This window comes from Balaenoptera borealis (genome assembly GCF_965194805.1).
Source record: "Balaenoptera borealis genome assembly, chromosome: 17".
Classification (NCBI taxonomy): domain Eukaryota; kingdom Metazoa; phylum Chordata; class Mammalia; order Artiodactyla; family Balaenopteridae; genus Balaenoptera; species Balaenoptera borealis.
Genome location: NC_138876.1, coordinates 77,699,868 through 77,713,612, shown reverse-complemented (window position 1 = coordinate 77,713,612; position 13,745 = coordinate 77,699,868). Strand labels below are relative to the sequence as shown.

The following is a 13,745-nucleotide window of genomic DNA, read 5'->3' as shown; positions in this document are numbered from 1 at the left end:
TTTTCCGCAGTACGAAGCCTGGGTAGGGCCCCTTTTCTCGTTACTGGCCAGGGGGTACATGAGGGCAGTTTGGGGAGGACGGCTTGTCGGTGTCTCGAGCGGCTTTTATACTCCTCCACTGCCACGGTTGAAGGACAGACAGGAAAACGAGGTCAGCGATCCTGGACAGTGGCAAGATGCCCAGGCACTGATGCGGAAGGAATTGAACTTGCTATTTTCTTAATATCCATTGTTTACATTTGGACTGTTTAGAAGTATTTATTCAAGAAACTCTTCCACGCAGGTGACTATATTATCATACCTACTTGTTTGGAGGAGGAAATGTACTTACCAGTCTAATTTGCCCCAAACCAGAAAGTACTACTAAATGCTATGATTAGAAAAAAGAAATTTATCTTTATTTATTTATGAACTGTACTTATGACATTATTATGCACTTTAATTTGTAGAGGACAAAAAGGAAAGGAACTGGTTAAGACAATTAAAATGTAAATTTCTCCTATGGAGAATCAGTGAAGAAATAAATAATAAATAAATGATCACAGTTGGAAATGTTACCCTGATTTATGTATAATGAAAATGTAATTCAGTTTTAAGTAAAGATAACAGTATTGCAAGTATATTTTACTTGGCAGCATTATTTTTCTCATAATTTCTTTCTTTAGCATAAATCAGAGCCCCTGGACCAAGGATTCTTTTTATTCTGGAAAAATTATATCAGAACTTGATGTGGCCTGTGTCATTGGCCAAGTATTAAACATCCTTTATTATTTCAAATGCAGACCAACAGAGGGAAGAAAATCAGATTAAAACAAGTGCATTTTTTTGTTTTTGTGAAAATTTCCACAGAAAGTCAGTTATATATTAAGCATTTGCATGTGTCCCTTGAACAGTGCTGTAAATTGTGCCAAACACTTTAAGGAATGACACAGAAGGGGAAACACTGGTGGTTACTGTTCCCCAAATCAAAGGTTCCTCTTTAAATAGCTCTGAAAGATGCTATGGGAAAATAGATTCCAAATTATAATAGGCCAAATAGAAAATCTCTTCTAAATGTTATTTTGGAACTTTACTTTTCTGAAGATAGCTTTATTTCTAATTCTCTAAAGTGGATTTGATTGGATATTGTTACTTGATTATAGCAATTTGTAAATTTTAGGTTAGGAAAAATGTTGGACTTTTGAATTATGGGAATTTATTAATCTTTATAAAAATAATTTGATGTTTAGTTGCAATTCTCTGCATCTCTTTTGCAAACAGAAAGCAACATTCTAAATACACACATTGATTTTGTGCCAGACCCAACCCCCATCTACCTGTAAATTTAAAAAATAATTCTGTGCTCAGAAAATGGCCCTCTCAATATAATGCCATGAAAATACACTCTTCACTCCTAAACTGTCCCTCCAGTGCCTAATTGACTTATATTTAATGCAGATTTTAAAAATTTGAACTTAAGTAGATTAGAGGAAGGAATTGTGAAGGGGTTGGGAGACTTCTGGACACAAGAGTAATGACAAGACAGTTCATAACTAATGGCCTGGTTCCGTGAGAAGTACCAGAAATCTGGAAAAGCGGACACCTACAGACAGCGTTTACATGTACTGTAGTCATGTGATAGCTGTGAATGATCAATAAACAGGTGTAGAAGTGTATAAACTACTTCTAAAAGATCCCATCACAAATGCTTCTTTAAGCAAACTGTTTAGACCCTTAAGTAAACATGTGGTGAGTCAGTAGAAGGGCTTCCCTTTTCTGTGTCCTCACAGGTGTGCACAGGCCCCTCACTCCCTGACTCCAGGAGCTACTGGAGGGCCTAACACTGCATCCTCTCAGCCATTCACTGAGGCCAGGTTTGTCCCTGACCTCGTGCTCTGCACTTTCTGTGTCTTATCTAAGAAGCAAATTCACCCATGGATATCCGGATAGCCATAGCTCGGATTACACTTACAGCAAAAGGCCATGGGTAAAAAAAATAGAACTCTGTTTTGGGTTGTTTTTAGTACAGTTTACAATTATAACAATATTAAAGTTTTTTTTTTTTTAAACATCTTTATTGGAGTATAATTGCTTTACAATGGTGTGTTAGTTCCTGCTTTATAACAAAGTGAATCAGCTATACATATACATATGTTCCCATATCTCTTCCCTCTTGCATCTCCCTCCCTCCCACCCTCCCTATCCCACCCCTCTAGGTGGTCACAAAGCACCGAGCTGATCTCCCTGTGCTATGCGGCTGCTTCCCACTAGCTATCTATTTTACATTTGGTAGTGTATATATGTCCATGCCACTCTCTCACCCTGTCACATCTCACCCCTCCCCCTCCCCATATCCTCAAGTCCATTCTCTAGTAAGTCTGTGTCTTTATTCCCGTCTTGCCACTAGGTTCTTCATGACCTTTTTGTAGTGAGGTGGATGGAGTTAGAGTCTGTCATACAGAGTGAAGTAAGTAAGAAAGAGAAAAACAAATACAGTATGCTAACACATATATATGGAATCTAAGGAAACAGTATTAAAGTTTAAAATTAGTATCTTCCCATCAGTAGCTTACTTAGTCATTTTTACAAGTAAGTTCTAATTCACTTTTGCTTGAAAAATGATGACTGTCACCTTGTGTAAGCTAGACTTCCAAAGTCTGAGTGCCCCAGTCTGTGCTTGAACATTTGTTTGTATCGCTCATAAGGATCCCCACGCATCCTGCAGCTACACCTCACTGCTGGGACTGCCTGATCCAGCCTGGTTCTAGATGAGTGCTGATTCCCATCAAGCCTAGAAACAATTTCTAGCAATGTGTTCCCAGGAACATCCCGAGAGGAAATATCATCTGGCTTTATGGCTTTAAGGGATCTTTTAAAGTTTCCTGCAAAAGAAGAAAACAAATCTCTGACTGAGAGTGATTCGTTGGTAAAGCAGGGTCCTGTGGGTACAGATATTTGACGGCGTTTCATAGGTCTCTATATCCACAATTGCTCTGGACTCAGGTCTTGGCTAAAACTCAGCAAGCAAAGGAAGAAGGTAAATGTCAGAGGAGAGTATAAGTGACTTCTCCAGCATTTTTTAAAAGGCTCACACTCACTCATAGCCTCTTTGTTTTGGTATTCTGTGTTTTAAAGTAACTCACATCCTGCCCTGCCTTTAAAGTCATCCACGAACTTAATAAGTTTGCTCTAGCCTGCCCTCTGGGTCTTTAATGAGCAAGTCCTGTCCCTTAAGAAGGGAAGTACTCACTAGTAACTCCAAGGCTAATATTTGTACAGGGAGACACCGTTTTCCCAGATTACTGCCGTGATGTGAGATGGACTCAGAAGTCCTGACAGATTCTGTCTATGACTGGTCGCCTTTCCATGACAAGGGATAGTATTAGCCCAGGAGCATTCTCCCAGAAGCCATAGTTGCTGTCCCTCAAGTGAAGTAGATTTATATTTAATAATTAATTATTCTGGTAACGAGACAAGAATAAATTACACATTTCCAGGAACTCTCAGGACTTTCTTTGAAAGCTGTAGTTAAGCGTGACCCTCAGAAAGAGACACTGACACTCTCCGCAGGCATGGTCGTCCCCGACCCCGGGGCCTCCCTCATCACAGCCAACCTCGCGCTGGCCTCGTGGTTTCCGTTCTTGAAAATGAGGCTTCACGCCGATCTCTCTTGAACCTCAGGAGTGGGATGCAAGCCTTGTCCTCCCGGACTCACACAACAAAGAGGGTTTCTTAGTTACCTGCATGGGTCGGGGAGGTGTTAGACGCATTTGCTGGCCCTGGGGTGAGAGACAAACCCACAGGTGAAGTAACCAGCGTTCAGTAAGGGTTAATTATCCATGTGAGTCAGGCACTGTTCTAAACGTTTTGCACGTGTTAATTTATTTCATCCCGATTTCATGTTCCTAGGAGACGGGTCACATCTCTTTTTACAGATGAGGCGATTGAGATGCAGGGAATTGAAGTATCTTGCCGAAGGACATTTAGCTGGTCAGGTAGAGGCCGTACCTAAACCCAGCAGGTGCCTCTCCAGACTCTGTGCTGTGCTGTCCTCGGGCTTCAGGCAGCAGGAGAGACGGTGTTAACTGGCATCAGACCCCAGAGAGGCCGAGCGCTGTTGTTGTTGTTTTAATCTGTAGCTGCATCACTGTAGATTCTGGGGAACTTGACCTTCCTCAGAACCTGTGACTCACCTTGACGAACACTGTTTTCTGAACTATTCCATTGCTCACCTACTCGTGCCCATCCCCACACCCTATCCCAGCCAGTTTCTTAAAGTGACTTTCCTGGCTCGTTTTCCATTTTCTTTAGGACTACAGAAGGGAATTCCCCTGCATGTCCTCGTGATGTTCTGCATGTAATGTTAGCAGAAGCGAAACAACACAGTGATTATGAACTGGGATTTGGAAGTGAGACGGGCCTGGGCTGGAGTCCTAGTTTGGCCATTTGGCTGCACTTGGAACTTGGGCAGGTTCACCGCGTATCTGTAGACGTGTGTGTCCCAGGCACTGCTCTGAGCTCTGGAGACGCAGAGAACAGACAAAGGCTGCTCCAGTGGAACTGAATACTAGTGTAGGAGACAGACAGTGAACAAAGCAAGTCCCCTACATACGAACCTTCAAGTTGCAAACTTTCGAAGATGCAAATGTGCGTTCTCAGGTCTAATCACGTAAGTTAGTACACGTGTCTGGCGTTCATTGCCACGTGCGTGCATCCTCTACAAGTGGTTGTGCTTTTGTGTGCTTTACTGTGCGGTACTGTGTAGAGCGCAGTAGTACAGGATCTTTATTTCAAGCCCAGGATGTCCGGAAGCAAGCGTGAAAGCAGCGGTGATGCAGCTGGTCCTGTACTGTGCTTCTCAAGGTCCTGTACTGTAAGATTAAAAATGTTTCCTTTATTTTTTGTGTTTGTTTTTTATGTATGATCTGTGTGAAAAGTATTATAAACCTATTACAGTAGAGTACTATATAGCCAATGGTGTTAGCTGGGTACCTAGGCTAACTTTGTTGGACTTAAACAAAGCGCTCTCAGAACGGAACTCGTTCGTATGTAGGGGACTTAACCGTACAATAATCCTGTCGGCTCCACCTTTAACATATATCCAGAAATTGACCAGTTCTCCCCACCCCACTACCGTCACCAAGCTCCAAACCCCTGGGATCATGGTGAGAGCCGGTTTGCTGGCCCCTGCTTCCATCCTGGCCCCTGCAGACTCTTCTCAGCAGAGCATCGGAGGGCCCCCTCCAACTCCTGAGTCCAAGCCCTCACTCCAGTGGCGCCGGCTGTGTGCGGGGAGAGTCGTGGTCCTGCAGCAGCCCCTGGCGCCCGCCTCCTTCCTCTCATGCCAGCCACGCGGGGGCCTCCGCACTCGTCTTCCCCCTGCGTCTCTGTGATCCCTCCCTCATCTCCCTCACAGCTTTGCCGAGATGTCCCCTTTCCAGGGAGGCCCTACTGTCTGACATGTAGAACCTTGCCGGAATGCAGGAGGAGCTGACTTAGCCATTGAACATACAAACATGCCCACCCTAAAATTCAGACCAGATGTGTGTGCCTTCACACTTCTGGTCGTCCTGTGACCTGGCCGTAGAATAATAAATCAGCCCATTTCAAAGGTCTTGGGAGGCCTGTTCCTCGCAGACACTGAGATTTGGATGTGTCATGACAGTTAACCCAGAGATTATGAAAGAGTGAACATTCAACCTCTTAGGAAGAGATACGGAAGAGACAAGCAAATGACCTTATTCTTGTCCAGAACAGAATTTATTCCATTTCAGGCTTGTGATTCTGGATTCCAGAGGCTGGAGGATATAACGAACTGGAAAGCATCCGGAATAGTTTGTTAACTCAAAACCATTTCGAGCTTCTCCTTAATGCGATGCACACGGCATTTGGGGGCTGCCTCTAGGAGTCTAAGCCCAGCAGTTCCCTCAAGACCTAAAAAAAAGCAAGTGAGAAATCCAGAAAACACATGTCTCATGACCCCATGGGATGGCTTAAAAAGCAAAGAGCCTCTTTTGTAACAAGTTTATTTTATAGCGTTTTTGTGCAGCTCTGTCCAAAATCCCTTAAGCAGGAAAAATAAAATAAAACAGAATCGATAGTAGGTAAACCAATTAGGGAATCTAAGTGAAATCACTTCTCTGAGTCTAACAAAGCAGGAAGCAAGCCGACTCCATGAGAAGAGTCGATAGGGTTCTGCGCTGGGCTTTCCTAGTGGCAGCTGGACGCAGAGTCAGGAACAAAGAGCCGCTTGTTCAAGTCCGCTCCCCAGCGGGACAGCCCGTGGACCAACATTCAGGAAAAGAGCTGGGGAAACTTAGAGAGAGGAAAGGTGCAGAGGTCTCAGTCTTACGTGTAAGCACAGAGAGACAGAGCTATTGCCAAAAGGGGGGGGAGGGGAGCAAGTTTGGGGGTGTCCTTAACCTCTGGGGACCTTGGTTTCTTCATCAGGCAGATGTGATCATGGCCCTGCATGTTCGCATTCGTGTTCCAGCTCCACTTCTTGGTAGCTGAGGGGCAGCGAGCATTTTCTTGGGCAAATTCTTGAGCATCTTAACATCTTGGGGCCTCGGTTTCTTCATTTGTAAAATGAAGGCTCATAATAGCTCCTGCCTAATAGAACTGTTGAGGGGAGTTGATGTGTGATTATTTGTAAAGCCCCTTCCAGCTGACCTGGTGCACAGTGATACCAGCCAGGGGTGATTTCTCTGATCAGTGCTGCATGTAGTAGGTACCTAATGAGTACTTACATCAATAAACACGGTCTGTCTTTATAACCAGAAGGCATCTTTGCAATTTCCTTATTTAATCTGCATTAAATTTAATAGAGACTTAGGTTTCCTCTTTCATTAGAAAACACAGAGAGATTAAGTACAGGACAGCATTTTTAAAAAATAAGTCAAAAAGTATCTGCCTTTATAAATACTTATGCAATATTGGGAAATTTCTTGTCCTCCAAAATGCGAGTATCAGAAAGATTCTAGAGTGAGATCCTTAGATATGAAAATGATATCTCCTGCGTGCACAGATGTCGTTAAGTTTTTAAAATGTTTCCCAATTATCATCAATCTCTTTACTGATAATAATGCCATTTCCATAATCCCGAGGGACTTAATTGGACATATTCCTTTTCTCTTTCCTCCTCTCTGCACCGACCTTGTTCTATGACATCATTTCCACGCCTTTGATGAATGAGCTCATTCTGTCATGGAAATGCCTGTCCCACTAGTGGGGGCCATGCAGGTTGATAAAACCAAGAAGCAAGCATTGGTCTCTGGAGACTCATGATCAGGGAAACCAGCCTCACGTTCCAGGGTGTTCAGATTTCAAGTGCTCTTCCCATCCTGAAACTGGCCGTCTTGTTTTGCAGGACCAAATGGGACACCAGGGCGCTGTATCAGAAGGTCTGTGCTGGGAGGTTTAGTAGGTGGCTGGCTGGGATGAAAAACGTCATCGCAAATGATTACTTCTAAGCAGGGGGTCCTCAGGGGGGCATGTATGGCCATGGTACAAGGAGCCGAGAAGCTTCCAGAGAGGCTGCACTAAGGAGATTTTGACTCAACACACTCTTACTTCCAGCTGCAAATCAGCAAGCTCTGCAGCAGCTTCAGTTGGGAACATCTTCCAGGCCACTTAGGTTAAAACTCCAAAGATTCCCTCTTGAACCTTAAAAGCGTGGTTTGAAAAGTACCTCTTTTTTACAGCTTAGACATGCAGATGTTAATTTGGTGTGCAACCCGGGAAAAACTGTTTCCCTTTGCTATTCTAAAACAAGTAACAATAATAATAATGATAACATTTAAAAAACCACTCAACCATATTTGTGCTTCTAGCCTTACAATCTCATCTTTCAATTCTCATTGTAACATTGCCTACAGACATAAGTTACTTTAAACATTCAGAGTGAATGTTATTCATGATTTTTCTGAACAAGTGGGATAATGGTATCCTCCAAAAACTCAAGAGATGTGCCCATCCACGTGCCTCTGTCTCAACAGCAGGACTCAGCCCAGGATGGAGGAATAAAGATCCGGCAGCATCACTGAAGAAAATTAATGTTTCTCTTAACTTGAGTTTGAGGGGGAAACGTGGTATGCCAGTTTCTCATTGGGATAGAAGATCTAACACAGCAACTGACTTGCTTCTCACTGGTAAGGGTTTGAAAAATCGGTTGAAATAGATTCTTTACTTTTCATGTGGGTCCTTGTAGCCTTCTTGTGGCAGTGGCCATAGAACGTATTCAGAGAACTCCAAAGGCCCTGGTCCCTCCTGATGGCCCGTTAGCAGACACTGCAGGCTGTGCTGCTTCTCCGGCTGCCCTTGGGCAGGAGTGTGGCCGTGGCTCTGGTGTGTGTTTACCATTCTCCGCATCCTGCTAAGTGCTTTGCACTTGTTACCTCGTTTTCAACCCGCAGGCATCCGGTAAGGTGGCTTGTGTGTGCTGTTCCTTTACTGTCAAGAAAGCCGAGGCTCTGGTATAGGTAAATAACCTGCTTCAGGGACATGCAGCCAGTGAGCGATGGAGCCCAGGGTCAAGCCAAGTTCATGCTTACGTCCGGTCAGCATTTGTACTGTCACCGAACAAGTGAGCAAAACACCCTGCTTCCCACACTTGCGTCCCTGACTCCAAGGGCACCTTCTGCCAGGGCACGTGGTTTCTGGTAGGACGAGGACTGGGAAAAGGCACGTGGCCTGAGCGCGTTTAAAGAAGATAGCCAAACTGCCTGCGCCCGTAAATATTTTATCATTATGCAGGGTGCCCTGAACGTAACGCGCTGCCTTCCTCCTGACATGGCTTTGGGAAATCTTCATTACGCCTCCCTTTTTCTGGGTGCTTCCCTTTTGATCTTCCCGACCTAGGTCTCCTGGTCTGAATTATCCTGTTAACTGTTTAACAGGATGGTTAAACAGTTTAGTGAAGAGTGATGGGGGATGTAGGAATAAGAAAATAACCCAGCGATACTCAGTATCTAGCAGGAGGAATCCCAGGCGGGGCACCTCGGGAAGGACGCCTGGTATTTCAACAGGTAACTTCTTTGTCTGTAGTTTATTTTTGAATCAGAACACGTGCTTACAGACGGCAGGATCCCACCCCAGAAATAGCTGCCCCTTGGTTGTAGCCCAGGTTCAGTGGTCGAGAACTCAAAGGGGGATTACCAGCCCATCTTGTTGACGTTTTTGACTTACCTACCCAAGAGCGGAGTGGTAAAGAATCCAGCATTTTAAGTGCACGCCTCTGGGATCCATGCAATTCCTGACGTGGGGAAACAGAAGGGATGTGACGGGGGGGAGTTCTGTAAAACACAGGAGGGCAGGCTGGAATCAGTCAGCCAAGGTCATCGTCCATCGGACACATGCCTCGTCCATCCGGGCAACAACACGTGAGCGGAGCCTGAGGACTGGTGTTCGGAGCGTCCACCGGGGGAAGCGCCAGGTTAGGGGTGCTCAGTGGGAGCTGCTTTGGGGGCGTGTGAGAACCACGTGTCTCCCCCTTCTTCCCATTTGACCATTCAGTCATTTGCATATCAACGACGCCCCCTGGAGATACTGAGGGGAATAACAGAGGCTGCGATGTCCTCATGGGGCTTGCGTTCTGATGCAGGAGACAGATGATAAAGGAATAAGAGTTCAGTCCGTGACAGGGCTGTGCAGAAAAATAAGCATTGTGAGAGGATGGGGAGAGATGGGAGACCAAGTGCCGCAACTGCTGGAGGGAAGAGGTGACATCAGAGCAGGGACGGGAATGAGGTGAGCCAGTGGGTCCTGGACTCCTTTGTCCCTGTGCACACACCGCGGATGCAGCTTAAATTGTCTCACTGACAGAAACACATACTAAAGCCTTTGGTTTATCCTAACGTGGGTCTGAGAAGTGTGGTAAAGATCATCACACCAAGAGAAAACGATTTGAATTGTATTCAGTGTTAGGGTCCCAGATCCCAAACATCTATCTGAGAATGCTCTATATATAAAGTTTCGAAAATTTTCATCTGTACTGTACACAGGTGCACGGTTCCAAGCTAATTTTTTATTGTTTTATCACTTGAATTGCCCAGGGAATAGCCAGACAGCAGAAATTATATAACGTGTAGAGTCTTTATAATTAGTTTCTGTTTTATGTTAACTCGATTAGGAACGATGTGACATAGCTACACACTCTGCTATGTACACAATTAATTTATGTGCTGCAACCGAATTTTTCTTTTCGAAAACTGTCCTGTTTTGTAGAGTTCCTAATGGCCTCTTTCTGTCTTTTACCTTACTTTCTAATCTACCTAGAGTCTGTCTGTATCCCAAATGTTCCAACATTTCTGCCATATGCCTCTTAATAATATTTCACGAATACTCACACATCTTCTGGAGCGTTTTCTCCCGGGGCCATTCCAAGCCCAGTTGCTCTGAGCTGCTCAACAGCTGCTGTAACTTCTCGTCAACAGAACCCGAGAACCGACCTTGGCTGCTTCTTGGGACGCGGGGTAGAGGGGAAGGAATCCCCCCTCTTTTCTTGGGTTGCTGTATCTTTTCCTTCCAGGTTTATACCCCCATCTGACAAAGCACATGCTCTGTAAGCCTCAGTGCCTGGGAGGTCTATTTTTGAATTCTTACATGTCTGAAAAGTGTCTTTACTCTGTTCTTGTGCTTGAAGAAGGATGACCTGGGCATAAAATTTTAGGTTAAAAAGTATTTTCCCTCCCTTGTGAAGACTTGGTGCCATTGTTTTCTAGAATCTAGTGCTGCCCTTAAGAAGTCCAGGGCATTCGGGCACCTTACGTATCCTGCTTTGTGAGATGTCTTTATCCTAATGATCTGAAAGTTCACAGCGACATGAGTCTTACTGTGGACTTTTTTTGTTTGCTTCTTTATTCTTTGGACTGCTATTTCTGGCTCTGGATGCCTGGACCCTTCCATCTGACTAACTTTTTAGTGTTATTTCTTAAATAATTTCTCCCCTTCCATATTCTGTGATCTCTTTGCCTAGGGTTTTTAATTATTTGAATATTGGACCTTCTGGATGGATCCTCGCATCTTTGTCATCTTTTCTTTCCTATTTTCTAACCTCTGTTCTTTTGCTCTACTTTCTGAGAGATTTCCTTGATTTTCCTTCAAATCCTCCTATGGAAGAAATCTTTATTTCAATTAAATATTTGATTTCCAACTCTTATTTTTGCCTCTTTTTAAATTTTTTTTTTAAGAACATCAGGTTTTTATTTTAGGGCTTCTGTAGCCTCACTTATTTCTCTAGATGATATCCTAGACTTTTTGAAGTTTTCTTCAAATGTCCTTTGAATTTCTCATTTTCCTCCCAGTTTCTTTTTTTGTTTCTGTTTGATGACTTGAGTCTCTAGCTTTCATGTTTGATGCCTGACTGCCCGTTAACACTTAAAAGAGAGTTGCCGAGCATCGAGCATCGGGTGGGGAGCTCGGTGTGTGAAGGTGAGGGTTGTTGATGGCGGGACACACTGGGTGGGATCACACGCTGAGCCAGCTTTCTCCAAATTGGAACCCCTAAACCTCAGTAGGTGCCCCGTCCCCCCGTCCCAACACACACCCCTACCCAAGGCTGATCAGTTTTTTCAGAGAGAAAAAAGTGCTTTCCTTCCTGGAAAGCACCCTCTGTCCCACCGCTGGCACTGGGAGGGTGCAGGGGAGGAGGCGAGCTTCAGGCCCCTGCACCGGCACCTTCATTATAACTCAGTCCTGCTATTGCAGTAACTCAGTCCTGCTATTGCAGGAAGGGGGACCCTTTCCAGGGCCCGAGAGTGGGCTCTTGTCTAACACTCGGAAAGGAACTGTCCGAGGAGACACACGTGCTGACACAACAAGAGACTTTATTGGGAAGAGGCACCCGGGCGGAGAGCAGGAGGGTGAGGGACCCCAGGAGGACTGCTGTGGCACGTGGCTCGCAGTCTCGGGTTTTATGGTGATGGGGTGAGTTGCCAGGTTGTCTCTGGCCAATCACTCTGACTCAGGGTCCTTCCTGGTGGCTCGAGCACCGCTCAGCCAAGATGGATTCCAGCGAGGAGGATTCTGGGAGGTTGGTAGGACATATGGGCTGGCGTCTCCTCTCTCCTTTTGACCTTTCCCGAATTCTTCGGGCTGGTGGTAGCTTGTTAGTTCCGTGTTCCTTACCAGGACCTCCTGTTGTGAGATAACTCATGCAAGTGGTTACTATTGAGCCTGGCCAGGGCGGGCGGTTTCAGTCACTGGTTCCCCTAACACTGCCTTAGGCTGCTTTCTGCCCACCTGGGAGTCCTGGGGGCCACGCAGAGGTCACGGTGGGATCTCGAGCCAGGCAGTACTGTGCTTAGAGTTTCATAAGCTCCATATTTTCAGCTGGGTTTCTAACTCTCCGCTCTGGGTCTGTCCTGCTCCGAGGTCCTGTCACTTTGTGGTGGTGGGAGTGATGCCAGAAAAATCACTCACTTTTCCCTGGAATCTTCCACCAGACACTTAGAGTATAACTTCCAAGGCCCATTAGGTTAATTACTAGTCATCCTTCTGCTTTGTGTCTCGTGCTCTTTTTGCCTTTTTATTATTTTATTCTCATTTTAGCAGGGTCCGGGGAATGAAAGGAGATAAACAAAGGCAGTCACACTACTGTTTTGAACCAAAAGTAACGTTTGGGATTTTTTTCACTTTATGTATATTTCACATTATTCAAATTATAGCCATCTGTTGTGTGAGCTAATAATAGTCCCCCTAGGATGCTTCCGTCTTTAGAAACCATTGTGCAGAAAAAGCTAAATCCTGTAACCCATCAACATGATATGGTAAAGATTTTATACAGTTAGTAATTATAAATTATTTGATTATTCACATGACTTCTGCTTTATAAAGATTAATTGAGAGAGAATTTGTCAGTTGTGCCAGACTTGGTTTTGTTGCTGTCCTGATTATAGATTCTGAGATACAGTTTCCTCATGTACAGACACCCTTTGGAAGACAGAATAAAAGCAGATTTCTAAGTTAATTAATAGTGTTTGTGACAGGGATTCAATTTTGTTCTATTTCTGTGGAAAATGTGTTATTCTGACTCCTTACAAATGAGGAGGATTTGCTAGCCATATAGGGAAAGGGTTTTTAATTTTATATCCTCTTTTACATCTCTGTTAATCTGCTTTACCTTATCTCTGGTATCTATTTCAGTATTTTATTTTGGGGAGGGGGTGGAGTGATCCCTGATTAATTAATAAAAGTGTCAACCTAGAGAAATTGAAAATGGAAGCATTCAGCCCTTAAAAAAAAAAAAAAAGACTGGGTTCCCAAGTGACATCTTCTTAACCACAGATCTAATAATTAGATTTAAGCTTATTCTACAGATTAGAGGCCATATATACCGGCAGAACCTTCAGAACTGGATTACTCAGTCACCCTGCAGTACGATGAATTGGACTCGAGGGGTCTTTTAAGTCCCTTCTGACTATGAAATCTGTGAAATCCTCTGCTTCCTTGATAGCGAGGCATAGTGGACTTGTAATAGATCCGTTCTTGGGTTGCTCTGTCTACCAGAAAAATTTATCCTCAAAGCCAAACAGATCTAACAGGCTAGCTTTAAATAGAGATTGGGATTCCATTATTACACTGCACAAGTCACTTTTTTCCTTAGACATTTTTATTAACTTTGCTTACACTCTTTAAATCCCAGAAAAGCGTAATAGCCCATATCCTAGTGACCTGTGTCAAGGGAGGTAGAAAACAAGAGGGATGCATCCTGAACTGGCCTGGGGTGTTTTTGAGACCTACCAAAGGATAAGAAACCTGTTTGCTTA

General features: G+C 44.3%; 1 protein-coding gene across 7 annotated transcripts in view; it reads left to right on the top strand.

Annotated features, from left to right (window-relative positions):
* Positions 1-13,745, top strand: part of FAM110B (family with sequence similarity 110 member B) — a 200,752-nt gene that overhangs the window by 98,250 nt on the left and 88,757 nt on the right. Inside the window, exons 5-6 of one of the 7 annotated variants that reach the window (XR_014236723.1) lie at positions 783-3,016; positions 3,889-10,240. The exons of the other annotated variants lie outside the window; for them this stretch is intronic. The gene's annotated coding sequence lies outside the window, so the exon portion shown is untranslated. Of the gene's footprint in view, positions 1-782; positions 3,017-3,888; positions 10,241-13,745 lie in introns of those variants that run through there. 7 annotated transcript variants of the gene reach the window in all.